The sequence below is a fragment of the Sapajus apella genome, unplaced genomic scaffold, assembly GCF_009761245.1.
Source record: "Sapajus apella isolate SASKATOON/1434 unplaced genomic scaffold, GSC_monkey_1.0 scaffold37, whole genome shotgun sequence".
Taxonomy (NCBI): Eukaryota; Metazoa; Chordata; class Mammalia; order Primates; family Cebidae; genus Sapajus; species Sapajus apella.
Window position 1 is genome coordinate 14,978,220 of NW_022436977.1, and position 14,938 is coordinate 14,993,157.

A 14,938-nucleotide genomic window follows, 5' to 3' on the forward strand; every position below is an offset into this window, starting at 1 on the left:
TGAGTTTCGCTCTTGTTACCCAGGCTGGAGTGCAATGGCGCGATCTCGGCTCACCGCAACCTCTGCCTCCCGGGTTCAGGCAATTCTCCTGCCTCAGCCTCCTGAGTCGCTGGAATTACAGGCACGCGCCACCATGCACAGCTAATTTTTTGTATTTTTAGTAGAGATGGGGGTTTCACCATGTTGACCAGGATGGTCTTGATCTCTTGACCTCGTGATCCACCCGCCTCAGCCTCCCAAAGTGCTGGGATTACAGGCGTGAGCCACTGCGCCCAGCCCAGGTATTTATTTTCTTATTCATATATTAAAAAAAGAAAAAAAAAACAGACTCTCACTATGTTGTCCAGGCTAGTCTCAAACTCTTGGGCTCAAGGGATCCTCCTCCCTCGGTCTCTCAAAGCGCTGGGATTACAGGCATGAGCCAACCTCGCCTCACCCACATAGGTATTTTTAAAAAGCTTCCCAAATTAATTATAACATGCAGTCAAGAGTGGGAACCATGAACATAAGAATGAATATAAACATGCTGCTAGAAGCAACAAAGTAATATGAATGTGAAGGCAACAATTTGTTTCCAAATCAACCTACCAAAATTTTTCAAAATCACTTTCATGTTTACAATTCTGTGATTGACAAATTAAAATAACACCTCCAGGATTCTTATGCCCATAACTTTTTTGTTTTGAAATTGGTATTATAATGTGTAATTATTTCATTACACTCTATTAAAAAGACAGGCAGGTTCACATCATTATTGGTATGTTTCAGAATTTAGTGCAGTAGTCCCCCCTTATCCATGGTTTCACTTTCCATGGTTGCAGCTACTTGCAGTCAACCACAGTCCAAAAATACTAAATAAAAAACTCCAGAAATAATTCGTAAGTTTTAAATTGTGCACCACTGGCTGGGCACAGTGGCTCACACCTGTAATCCCAGCACTTTGGGAGGCTGAGGTGGGCAGATCACGAGGTCAGGAGTTCAACTCCAGCCTGACTATCATGGTGAAACCCCATCACTACTAAAAATGCAAAAATTAGCTGGGCATGGTGGCACACACCTGTAATCCCAGCTACTCAGGAGGCTGAGGCAGGAGAATCGCTTGGACCTGGGAAGCGGAGGTTGTGGTGAGCCAAGATCTCCCCATTGCACTGTGGCCGGGGCAACAGAGCAAAACTCCGTCTCAAAAATAAATAAATAAAATAAAATAAAATAAATTGTGTACCACCTCACTTCGCCCAGCCTGTGACATGAATCAACCCTTCGTCCAGTGTATCCACACTGCAGATGCTACCTGCCTGTTAATCACTAAGTGGCTGTCTCAGTTACCAGAATGACTACAGCTGTATTACAGTGCTTACGTTCAAGTAACCCTCATTTTACTTAATAATGGCTCCAAAGTGTAAGAGCAGAGATTCACATATGCCAAAGAGAAGCTGTAAACTGCTTCCTTTAGGCAAAAAGGTGAAAGTTCTTGACTTAATAAGAAAAAACTCATGCTGAGGTTGCTAAAATCTATGGTAAGAATCTGTCATCTGCAAAATTTCGAAGGGAAAAAGAAATTTGTGCCAGTTTTGCTGTCACACCTCAAGTTCCAAAAGTTATGGCCACAGGCATGATAACCTTTATTACAGTATATTGTTGTAATTATTCTATTATTTTTGTTGTTAATCTCTTATTGTGTATAATTTATAAACTTTATCATAAAGATGTAAAAATAGGGAAAACATAGTATATATAGGGTTCAGTACTATCTGTAGTTTCAGGCATTCATTGGAGGTCTTAAAACACATTCTCTGCAGATAAGGAGAAGACTGCTGTATTATTAAAAACTAAATTGTAGGCTGGCGCAGTGGCTCACGCCTGTAATCTCAGCACTTTGGGAGGCAGGGGCAGACGGACTGACTGAGCTCAGGAGTTGGTGACCAGTCTGGGCAACATGGTGAAACCCTGTCTCTACTAAAATACAAAAAATCTGCCATCAAGAGGACTCGGAAAATAAAAAAATAAATAAAAATAAAAATAAAAAATTAGCCGGACATGGCGCCATGTGCCTGTAGTCCCAGCTGCTCGGGAGGCTGAGGCAGAACTGCTTGAACCCAGTAGGCAGAGGTTGCAGTGAGCCAACATCACGCCACTGCACCCTGGCCTGGGCAACAGAACGAGACTCCATCTCAAAAAAACGAAACAAAACAAACTACATTGTAATGTGTTAGTCAAAAGAGACAAGGCTTAGTTAAGCCTTATTCACTGTACATGAGAACTGCTTTACTTGAATTAGTATGGTATTAGCCAAGTGTGGTGGTGTGTGCCTGCAGTCCTAACTACTCAGGAGGCTGAGGTGGGAGGGTCACTTGAGCCCAAGAGGCAGAGGTTACAGTGAGCCAAGTTCATGCCACTGCACTCCAGCCTAGTCGACAGAGCAAGACCTTGTCTGAATCAATTAAAAAAAAAAAAAAAAAAAAAAAAAAAAAAAAAAAAAAAGGCCCGGTGAGATAGCTCACAGCTATAATCCCAGCACTTTGGGAGGCTGAGGTGGGCAAATCGCCTGAGGTCAGTAGTCCAAGACCAGCCTGGCCAACATGGCAAAATACCATGTCTACTAAAATACAAAAATTAGCTGAGCATGGTGGCAGGCATCTGTAGTCCTAGCTACTAGGGAGGCTGAGGCAGGAGAATCTCTTGAACCCAGGAGGAGGAGATTGCATTGAGCCAAGGTCATGCCACTGCCCTCCAGCCTGGGCGACAGAGCAAGACTACATCTCAAAAAAAAAAAAAAAAAAAAAAAATTAGTGTGGCTATAAATGTAGACTACCATACATTTAATATTTCATCAATTAGTACTAATAAATTTATTATGGACCTATTGTAGGCCTTCTTTTCCATTTATTAATCATATGACTTTGAACAAATTCCATAAATCACTCCCAACACCACCACCACCACTCTTCAGTTTACTTTCATCTGCAAAATGAAATAGGAATGATTTGTCTACTACTATAGGGATACCACAGGTATCAAGTGAAAAAATGTACAAAAACATGCTTTGAAGACTGTAATATGCCATTAAGACATAAAGCATTATGGTTAAAGAAATTGGAAGTGTACCTTATTACCTTATTCTGCATTTGCTATATAAATGCAAACTAGAGTCCAATACAACTTTGCCATCAAAATTATAGTAGGCAAAGGATGGCCACAAATTCTTTGACATTTTTCCCTTCAAAGGTAAGGGCTGGACGCCGGTCTTTCACTGCTCTAACCAACAGAGTATGTTGGAAGTAATGTTGTGCCAATTTCGGATTCAGGCTTTTTTGTGAGACTGGCAGCTTCTACTTCCTGCCTCTTCGAACATGTATTCTTCGAACCTAGCCACCACACTCTTAGAAGTTCAAGTCAAGTGAAGAGTCTACGTGTGGGCATTCCAGTTGACATGTCCAGCTGAACTCCTAGCCAACATCAACTGCCTTCACATGAATGAGCCATTTTGGATGTCCAGCCCAGTGAGCTCTCAGATGACTCTTAAACTCAGCTGCTTATCTGAATACAAATGCATTAAACTCTAAGTGAGAACCACTTAGCTAAGTCCAGGCAAGCCAGAGAAACATGAGAGATACTATAGTTTTAAGCCACTATATCTGGAGTGATTTGTTACACAGCAATAGGTAACTTGGACAAGGCATTTTTTAAATGTTTCCTTAATTTTATCCAATTTTATTAGCAACACATACCTGAAGACTTTTTTTTTCTTTCACTTCTATAAATGAGTGTATTTGCTCATAAAAAAGTTCATAATAAAGTATAACGTTAGACTTATGAAAAAAATTTGATGTACTGGCTTTATTTTCCAACTGTCTTATCCAAAAGCCATTATAATTCTTTTTCATTATGTCCACATTTTTTATTTGTATTCTCTCAGAGATTTGCTCCTGTCACCCAGGATAGAGTGCAATGGTGCAACCTCAGCTCACTGCAATCTCTGCCTCCTGGGTTCAAGAGATTCTCCTGCCTCAGCCTCCCAAGTAGCTGGGATTACAGGCATGTGCCACCACACCCCGCTAATTTTGTGTTTTTAGTAGAAACGAAATTTCACCATGTTGGCCATTCTCGAACTCCTGACCTCAGGTAATCTGTCCAAGTGCTGGCATTACGGGCGTGAGCCACCGCACCCGGCCATGTCCACGTTAATAAACGAATGTCCATAATGATTAATAAAGTTCAAGTAAATATATTAAAAAATGAAATGCTAAAAAAAGGCAACTTTAAAACATTATAGTTTTTCTTATACCTTGTTTTGTAAAAAAAAAAAAAAATACATGCATATGTGCAAAATTTCATTAATGACAGGTGTACTTTTTTTTTTTTTTTTTTTTACTACTACAGGATCTTTACTAATATTAAATTGGATCCAACGTATCACAAGAAAAGGAATACATATTTCAAGGCAGCCATATCAACATGATAAAGACATAATACAATCGATATTATGTCTATCTTACTGGTCCAGGGACATGTTGTAACGAGAAACTACTCAAATCCATCATGAATGACATTCACCCAACGAATCTTAAACAGAATCGGCTGAAATGTAAAATCTGCTTACAAAGCAAAGCCGCAGCAGAACAAGCCTAAAACAGGAATACTTCCTTAACAAATACCACTTGGCATTTTTAACAGCTGCAGCAGGATATTAACAAAACTAGGAATGCTTTGCAGATTCAGAAAAGGTAACATCCTTTAGATATAAATCCCTTTCATCTGAAACCCTCAGATCTCTTAACAAATACTAAATTCCTTAGGCTCTGCAACACCGCCGTGTCAGGTAAATATTTTGTTAGTGATTAAGTGACTTGTTCAAGGTCACAGAAGGAACCGGAGGCAAGAAATAAACCCAGGAGGGTGATCTGTAGCTTTATATATAAATGCATATCACTGCAAGTAAGGATTCTGATAATTTCCAAGGTGGAGTGCCAGTGAAATTAACTTGTCCCACAACTCTAGGATGGAAGGCACTTTTTGGGGGGGTGGATGAAAAAAGCTTCTACAGTTTTAACTCTGATAAGCTTATAGGGTCTTTAAACACATACTTAAACTTCACTAAAATCAAGTGTGACTGGGGAAGAGGAGAAAACTGGGAAACAGTTTGAGGAGCTGTAGTAAGGCCTTGGATTGTAAGCAGATGGCAGAAAATTTTTAAAACGGAAGCAGAGGAAAGAGGTCAAAGTCGGGTGTAAGTGACCAAGAGAAGGGAAGAATGGTCAAAGCCACCTTTTAAAACCGAAAAACCACACGAAACTCGCTGGGCAACCCCAGGTGAGTGGCGTAAAAGACTCAAGGTTGGGCCCTTCCTCTTCACAAGCCGGTTCTACCTTTTGGAGTTGTCCCACCCCTCTCCGAGGACAGGGCTTGTCTCCCGGGTGACCAGCAGCTGGTAGGAGACGGGGTTCGCACCGGACGACTTCCCAGAGAACACATACCAGGGCCCAAGACTCGCACTCACCGAGGCGCCAGGCGCGCTTCACTAACGCCAACCTTCTTGCCAGAGGCCCATCTCCCAGGAACTCAAGGGAGAATTAGCCTCGGCTACCCGGACGGAAGCCAGCCCAGCTCATCCCCTTTTCCCGATTTGCATTGCGTGGCGACGCGTCGCGTCTCCAGACGTCACGGCAGGGGCGGGGCTTCGCGTGCGCTCTCTCGTTACTCTATTTACACCGCCCTGTCCCTTTCAGTGAGGACGGCGCGGAGGGGCGAGGGAGGATCGAGGAGGACCTTATGGGTGGGCGGTGGTGGCAGGGGCGGGGTTTCTCTGAGCCAGGTCACGTTAGTTGGCCGATCCCTTACCCTCCGCACCTAACCCTGCATTTCCGGGTTGCAGCCCAGCGGCAGCCAGGCAACCCTGATGTTGCTTCGCCTTGTGGAAGAAGCGAGGTTGCTCTTGCGTCCTTTTGCTACGTATTTTCCTCTTCAGATTGGAAATAGAAAAAACGTAAAAAGGGATTTAACTCCCCTCTATTTCTGGCTAAACATTCTCTGAAACAAAGCCTTTGGTCAAAGAAAAATAGGCATTATCCTAAAACACATTTTATGTACAATTTTTAACGTCACTTAAAAGGCCCCGTCTAGGCCGGGCGCTGTGGCTCACGCTTGTAATCCCAACACTTTGGGAGGCCGAGGCGGGTGGATCACCTGAGGTCAGGAGTTCGAGACCAGCCTGACAGACATGAAGAAACCCCGTGTCTCTACTAAAAATACAAAATTAGCCGGGCATGGTAGCACATGCCTGTAATCCCAGCTACTTGGGAAGCTGAGGCAGGAGAATCGCTTAAACCCAGGAGGCAGAGGTTGCAGAGAGCCAAGATCCGGCCACTGCACTCCAGCCTGGTGACAGAGCAAGACTCCCATCTTAAAAAAAAAAAAAAAACGAAGAAAGAAAAATTAGCCAGCCCCGGTTCGGTGCACTTGTAGTCCCAGCTCTTCAGGAGGCTGAGGCCAGGAGATCACCCAATCCCAGGAGGCTGAAGCTGCAATGAACCATAATTGTGCCACTATACTCCAGCCTAGGCCAGAGAACAAGACCCTGTCTCAAACAAATGAACGAACAAATAAAGAGGCAAACAATACTTCACATATAGTATGTAGTAGTCTTAAAATACATGGTAATTTCGCTTCCATTACGATGAAATACATGCAAAACATTATTGTAGTTATTTTATACTTAAGTTATACACTATTTGCTTCCCCAAAACATGTAACACTGATATACTAAATGTAATACCTCAAGCTATTAAATAAATAGGAAGTCTTAACGTTTTTGATAACTAAGGCAAAACTTGTATCTTTCTCTTGAGGATAGTAATATAGTTATCCTTTGTCCCCACCTAAATTTCATCTTGAATTGTAATCCCCATAATCTCTACTTGTCAAGGGAGACACCAGGTGGAGGTAATTGAATCTTGAGGTCAGTTCCCCCAGGCTGTTCTTGTGATAGTGAGTTCTCATGAGATCTGATGGTTTTATAAGGGGCTCTCTCCACTTCGCTTGGCATTTCTCCTTTCTGCTGTCTTGTGGTGTCTTGCTCCCTCTTCACCTTCTGCCATGATTTTAAGTTTCCTGGGTCTTCTCCAGCCATGCTGAAGTGTGAGTCAATTAAACCTCTTTCCTTTATAAATTACCCAGTCTCTGGTAGTTCTTTATAGCAATATGAAAATGTATTAAAACAGGTGAGTTCTAGGTAAGAAAGTTTTGTTTCTGTTTTTGTTTTTGTTTTCCTACTGAGCACCTTGATGAATTTGGACATGCAAAGAAAAACCTAGTGGCTGAACCTGGAAGTAGGAACCAAAGAGAGAGAAGAATTGCACTGACAATCTAAGAGAGAAGAGGGCAAGAATGTGAGGTGAAAGAAGGTAGAAGTCATAGGAATGAGTTAACCAATGACAAAAAATCTCTGATGATGGGGTCCCAGAAAGGTCTCTGCACTATGCATCTGAAGTTATTTTTGTTGTTTTGATGTAACTCTGCTGAAATTCCCCCCAGTAAGTGGAATTCCCCCACTTCCTAAAACTTCAGTCTCCCTGTACTCATGGCTTCACCTAGCAAGTCAGTGATCATTCCCGGGAATGGAGGTGAGGATGTGGTCACCCATGGCTGGGTGAAAAAGTTTCTGGAGCAGATACCTGGTTTCCAGTGTTTGGCTAAAAACATGCCCCACCCAATTACAGCAGGAGAGAGCATCTGGCTGCCCTTCATGGAGGTGGGGCTGCACTGTGATGAGAAGACCATCATCATCATCCACAGTGCTGGGGCCATCGCAGCCATTAGGTATGCAGAAACACATGGAGTATATGCTATTGTATTCGTGTCTGCATACATGTCAGACTTGGTGATGAAAATGAGTGTGTAAGTGGATACTTCAACTGCTCCTGGCAGTGGGAGAAGATCGAGGCCAGCTACCCCCACATTGTGTAGTTTGGTGCCACTGATGACCCATTCCTTCGCTGGAAGGAACGACACGAAGTAGCTGATAGGTTGGAAACCAAATTGTACAAATTCACTGACTGTGGCCACTTACAGAACACAGAGTTTCATGAACTGATTACTATGGTAAAGTCTTTGCTAAAAGTACCAGCAGAGACTGGATGATTTCTGCTATTTTGCATCCCAATATAGGGGCAGAGTAATAATATCTACTATCAGCCAATTACTAGACACATAAAACATCCAGTAAAGTTCCAAAAGTGCCTGAAAAACAAACACAAGTTTCAAAGTTCAATCTGATTTCAAATAGCATTTCCATTTTCCTAGAATCTAAAACTCCCCAAACTGAACTACAGCAGTATTTTCCCCATTTGATAAGAGACATAAGGACAGCTTAACTACCCTTCTTTATCCAATGTAAGTCAGAAACAGAACTCAGGTTTCCTGATTCCCACTCCCAAGTAAAACTAAATAGGTTGTATGTATGTTGCAGCTATTGTACTCTTGTCCTCTTTGAAATAAACCTTTTCTATTTCATTGGGGAACGAAAACATGACTGAAAATCCAAATTGTTAGCTTAAAGCTCAAAACACTACCTGCTGTTGCAAGCTGGCCCAGGTCATTAAATCCAGACGAGAGCCTTCACTTTTGACACCTGCCCCTGAGTCCCTCAGACATGTTGAGAGAGACTGAGACAGGGGTCTTCCAGGGTCAGGCAGGAAGGAGAAGTACAGCAACATACATATGTAACATGCATAGAATTGACTGGATTTGTTTAAGACAAGAGTGGTGGGGATTAGGGCCTTGTGGAGCGCTCATGGCCTGTCTAAATTGTTGCCTTGTGGAAATGGGGCAGAGTGTTGCCAATTTTCTGATTTTTTTGTGTGTGGGAAAAGTCTCCAAACTATGGCTTTTAAATTTGGGGAATATATATATAATCCATATGCATATGGATTATGTTAGTTGGCAACAACAGTCTACTTAAAAATATTTACAAACACTGCAAAACAAATAAGATCTAAGCCATCTATTTGTGACCACACTCTTAAGCATTAACTTAGCCAGGGCTTTTAGATAATTCTCTGTTAAAGACAAAGTCTGAAAAAAGACTAAGATAACCAAAATGAACATAATGTCAAAGGATGATATCAGGGGAACAATTTGGACTTTGTTCCAAAGTCAAATTTTTTTTTGTTTGGTTTTTGTTTTTTATTTTTTGGTTTTTTTTGAGACAGAGTCTCACTCTTTTGCCAGGCTGGAGTGCAGTGGCACGATCTTGGTTCACTGCAACCTCCAACTCCCGGGTTCAAACGATTCCTGCCTCAGCCTCCCCAGTAGCTGGGACTACAGGCATTCACCACCACACCCAGCTAGTTTTTTTTTTTTCCTTTTTTTTCTACACCACATTATTAGTTTTTGTATTTGGTCTCTATCTCTTGACTTCGTGATCCGCCCGCCTCAGCCTCTTAAACTGCTGGGATTACAGGTGTCAGCCACTGCGCCCAGCCAAGTGTGTTTTAAAGAAACTTTTCCCAGAGGTGATAGCGTGCACCTGTAATCCCAGCTACCCAGGAGGCTGAGGCAGGAGAATCACTGGAGCCCTGGCAGGGGTGGGGCAGCGGGGGAAGGCTACAGTGAGACGAGATTGCACCACTGTACTCCAGCCTGGTTGACAGAGCGAGACTCTGTCTCAACAAGAAAAAAAAAGAACCTTTCCATACTTTATGTTTTGTTCTCTAGAGTTCAACCTTTTAACTTCTATGGCCCTTTAGATCTCTTTCGAACACATTCCATGATTTTTCTCTTGATCATACTCCCTCCACAAAAACCTTTTTCGGCTGATTTTTCCAGCACTATGGGAGGCTGAGGTGCATAGATTGCTTGATGCCAGGAGTTTGAGGCCTGGGCAACATAGCAAGAACTTATCCCTAAAACATATTTAAAAATTAACCATTCTGCCAGCAGGAAAGGACAAAAAAATAAGTAAATAACCACTCACGGTGGCGCATGCTTGTAGTCCTAGCTACTTGGGAGGCAGAAGCAGGAGGATTGCTTGAGTCCAGGAATTTGAGGGTTCAGTGAGCTATAATTCCTCCACTGAACTCCATCCTGGGTGACAGAGTAAAGACTCTGTCTCTTTGAAAGAAAAATAATAATAATAATAATAATAATTAATTTTTAAAAACCCTTTTTTCTTTTCTTTTTTTTTTTTTTTTTTCTTTTTTGAGACGGAGTTTCACTCATGTTACCCAGGCTGGAGTACAATGGCGCGATCTCGGCTCACCGCAACCTCTGCCTCCTGGGTTCAGGCAATTCTCCTGCCTCAGCTTCCTGAGTAGCTGGGATTACAGGCACGCACCACCATGCCCAGCTAATTTTTTGTATTTTTAATAGAGACGGGGTTTCACCATGTTGACCAGGATGGTCTCGATCTCTTGACCTTGTGATCCACTCGCCTCGGCCTCCCAAAGTGCTGGGATTACAGGCTTGAGCCACCGCGCCCGGCTAAAAACGCTTTTTTCATTTCCCCACATTTTTTGGCTACTATGATCTCTTAAGTGTTATTTAAAATAATTTCCAGGGACTCCACACTTGAGTTGCTGTAGAAATATAATTTCCCACACCCTAGGCCTAAAAGGGATTCAGAGCTATCACTTAAAACCAAAAGTCATGGTTTTTAAATGTGCTTAGACAAAAAAGTCAGGAAAGGCACTGTAAATGTTTAACAACAATCATCTTTGGGGAATGGGCCATCTAAGAGATTATTTGCACTTGTTACAGTGAACATGTATTACTTTTATAATAAAAAATAAGATTTAAAACAACGTATTTGACTAGTAAAAAGCAAATTATATAAATCAGTTGAATAATATTAAAGATAACGTTTAACATTAAATGTTAATTATAATATGTAACTGATATAAATCAGTTGGATAATAATGTTAAAGATGCCATTTAGCAATGATTTGACCAAATCCATATCAAAGTTTGATTCTACTATTTTTTGAAAATCAGATGTTGTGTTACTCTCTGCCTTGTTCTCTGTGAAGTCCTTTCCTTAAAAAACTACAAATTTATGGCCAGGTGCAGTGGTTCATGCCTATAATCCCAGCACTTTGGGAGGCCAAAGCGGGTGAATCACAAGGTCAGGAGTTCGAGACCAGCCTGGCTAACACGGTGAAACCCATCTCTACTAAAAATACAAAAATTAGCCAGGCGTGGAGGCACTGTAGTCCCAGCTACTTGTGAGGCTGAGGCAGTAGAATTGCTTGAAGCGGGACACAGAAGTTGCAGTGAGCCGAGATCCCACCATTGCACTCCAGCCTGGGAGACAGAGCAAGACTCTGTCTCAAAAAATAAAAAAGAAAAAGAAAACAGTATAAAGTGCTAGCAAGGACAGTCGTTTTTGTTTGTTTGTGGGTTTTTTGTTTTTGGGTTTTTTTTTTTTTTTTTTTTTTTGAGACAGTCTTGCTCTGTTGCCCAAGCTGGAGTACAGTGGCATGTTCACAGCTCACTGCAGCATTGATCTCCCAGGCTCAAGTGATCCTCCCACCTCACCTTCCCTAGTAGCTTGGACTACAGGTGTACACCACTATGTCCAACTAATTTTTGTATTTTTTAGAGATGGGGTTTCACCAGAGATGTCTCTAATGCCCGCCAAGAACTGTGGGTACTTGGTGTGGATGAGGTTGGTGAGGTCCCCACTGATGTCCAGAATCATGTTGAGGAGCCCATCCTTGAAATAAAGTGTCTGCTCAGTGCACCCCAGGTACTTCTCCGTTTCACCCTTCCAGGTGTACACTGCAATGCCATCCTTGACAATGACAGCTGCTGCATGGTCCTGGGTGGAGAATATGTTGCAGCTGGAACACTGCACTTCAGCAGCCAGGGAAATGAGGGTCTCAGTGAGGACAACCATCTCCATAGTCATATGCAGGCAGCTGGTGATACGGATACCCTTCAGTGGCTTGGAGTAAAGCTTGGAGTACTACAAACTTATGACCAGGTGCAGTGGTTCATGCCTGTAATCCCAGCACTTCGGGAGGCCAAAGAGGGCGAATCACAGGTCAGGAGTTCGAGACCAGCCTGGCTAACATGGTGAGACCCATCTCTACTAAAAATACAAAAATTGGCTCACTCCTGTAATCCCAGCACTTTGGAAGGCCGAGGTAGGTGGATCACCTGAGTACAGCTCCTGCACATGCATCAGGCCTGGCATCTCGTTCTCCTCAGTGTCCAGGGCCTCGCATCCCCAGGCGGCCAAGCCAATGTCAGCAACTTTGTAGGGTAGTTAATGAGACATACTGGCAGTACTTCTGCACAGAATGATGGAAATGGGCAAAGGGGACCGAGCCTCAAACCGGGGACAGGCACGGGGCAGGCAGTGCTGGGCAAGGCAACAGTGGTATTTGTAATGGGATAGTCAGTGAGGAACTCCCTGTGAAAGTGACATTTCCATAGAGCTTTTGGTGAAAAGAGGGAACAAGTCATGTGGGAGAAGAGCAAAAGGCAGTGGGAGCAGCACAGGTGAAGGCAGTGAGGCCGGAAAAGGTGGGTGTGCTGAAGGAACATCAAGGAGGCCATATGGCTGGCATAGCGTGAGTGAGTGGGATCTGAGAAGAAATGATCTCAGGAGGGTTGGGAAGGGAATGGAGCACAGATTACATAGGGCTTTGTAGGTCACTAAAATATGTTTATCCAGAATAATGCAAGAAGTGAATCACATGTTAATTTATGAAAAAATGTGGCTTTTATTCATATGATACAATTAGCAACATTGTATACAAATTTTTATTTCAAATTTTTTAGCCAAATCACAAGTATCCTGTGGTTCCTTTACTGAGCATTTATTCTTTTCTATCCATCTGTTTTTTTCTTGCCTAAAGACAATGATTACCATTGCTGAAGACTTCAGACAAAATAAATTTAACAGTTTATTTGAGTAATATTCATGAATCAGGCAGCACTCAAAACTGGAATAAGTTCAAGGCTGGGTGCAGTGGCTCATGCCTATAATTCCAATACTTTAGGAGACTCAGGTGGGAGGATCGCTTGAGCCCAAGAATTCAAAACCAGCCTAGGTAACATAGTGAGACCTTGTCTCTACCAAGAAGTTAAACAAACAAACAAAAAACAGCATGGTAGTGCATGCCTGCAGTCCCAGCTACTTGAGAGGCTGAGGTGGCAAGATTTCTTGGACCTGGGTCAAGGCTGCAGTGAGGTGTGATCATGCCAATGCACTACAGCCTGGGTGACAGCGCAAGACCTTGTCTCAAAAAAACAAAAGGCTGGGCGCAGTGGCTCATGCCTGTAATCCCAGAACTTTTGGAGGCCAAGGCAGGTGGATCACCTGAGGTCAGGAGTTCGAGACCAGCCTGACCAACAAGGCAAAACCCCATCTCTACTAAATTTTTTTTTTTAATTAGCCAGGTGTGGTGGTATGCACCTGTAATCCCAGCCACTCAGGAGGCTGAGGCAGGAGAATCGCTTGAACCTGGGAGGCAGCAGTTGCAGTGAACTGAGGTCACACCATTGCACTCCAGCCTGGGTAATAGAGTGAGACTCTGTCTCTAAACAAACAAACAAGAAAAGGAATAACTTCAGAGAGCTCCACATGGAGGCAAAAGTAAAGAAATTACTTGATTGGCTACAGTTAGGCATTTGCCTTGCTTGGGTATGATCCAGTGGAAAATCCCTAGTAATATAACTCACAGCTGGCTGTTTGTGGCTGTTATCGTTGGCTGGTAGTTAGTTGGCTCTATGACTGGCTGAAGCATGGCTTGGGGCTGTGTGTGTGTGTGTCTATTCAGAGCATACATACTCAAGTATTTACATCTCAAATTTACCCATCAAATAAATAACTTCCCTGGGGAAGAGCTAATAAAGAGGTGGAGGAAGGTCAGGAGTTACACTACTTACATTCCCTCCACAAGGAAGAAACATCAAAAGTGGGGGAGAAAGTTCTTCCCTCCCCACTGTTCAACAACTGGCCCCCAAAAGAAAACTAGTTCTCAGACATGTAAGATATTAGCATTATGAAAAAAAGAGGAGCATTTTGTTAGAATTTGAAGACCCAGAGATTTGACAATGCATATGAATGGCTAAGGTTAATACACTCATATCACAAGTTATTTTTTTCTTTCTTTTTTTTTTTGATGGAATCTTACTCTTATTGCCTAGGCTGGAGTGCAGTGGCATGATCTCAGCTCACTGCAACCTCCACTCCCAGGCTCAAGCAATTCTCCTGCCTCAGCCTCCTGAGTAGCTGGGATTACAGGCACCACCACGCCCAGCTCATTTTTGTATTTTTAGTAGAGATGGGCCATATTGGCCAGGCTGGTCTCAAACACAAGTAATTTTTTTCAATTCTCTTCCAGATTTTCTTTTCCAGAGACAGGGTCTCTCTCTGTTACCCAGGCTGTTGTGCCGTGGCACAGTCAGCCCTCACAGCAGCCTTGAACTCTTGGCTTCAAGTGATCCTCCCACTTTGGCCTCCCAAAGCCCTGTGATCATGAGCACCGTGGCAGGCCTCTTCCAGATTTTTTTAATATTTGTGCTTTACTTCTGACTTTAGGCAATGATAAATTAAGTTTGCATTAGCAAGAAAATGGTGACAGAGGGAAGAGGGAAAAATGAAGAAAGGTCAGGAAGTAAGGGAAGTAGGAACAAAGAAAAAGAAAGGAAGATGAGATCATTGTTGTTAGAAAGTAGGTGTAAATAATCTTAGACTTTTTCTACCAATCTCTACTGCATTCCACAGAGAGAAGGTCAATTAAAAAATTTAATCAAGGGCCGGGCGCGGTGGCTCAAGCCTGTAATCCCAGCACTTTGGGAGGCCGAGACGGGTGGATCACAAGGTCAAGATATCGAGACCATCCTGGTCAACATGGTGAAACCCCGTCTCTACTAAAAATACAAAAAATTAGCTGGGCATGGTGGTGCGTGCCTGTAATCCCAGCTACTCAGG

At 42.9% G+C, this 14,938-nt stretch overlaps 1 protein-coding gene and 1 pseudogene across 3 annotated transcripts in view; one reads left to right on the plus strand and one right to left on the minus strand.

Annotated features, from left to right (window-relative positions):
- Positions 1-5,639, minus strand: part of USP8 (ubiquitin specific peptidase 8) — an 81,659-nt gene extending 76,020 nt beyond the window's left edge. For 2 of the 3 annotated variants that reach the window (XM_032297491.1, XM_032297486.1), the window contains exon 1: positions 5,498-5,639. The gene's annotated coding sequence lies outside the window, so the exon portion shown is untranslated. Of the gene's footprint in view, positions 1-5,366 lie in introns of all 3 variants that reach the window. The other variant, XM_032297487.1, reaches the window with a different exon arrangement.
- Positions 5,640-7,576: 1,937 nt separating this feature from the next.
- LOC116564402 lies at positions 7,577-8,234 on the plus strand (annotated as a pseudogene).
- Positions 8,235-14,938: the final 6,704 nt, after the last annotated feature.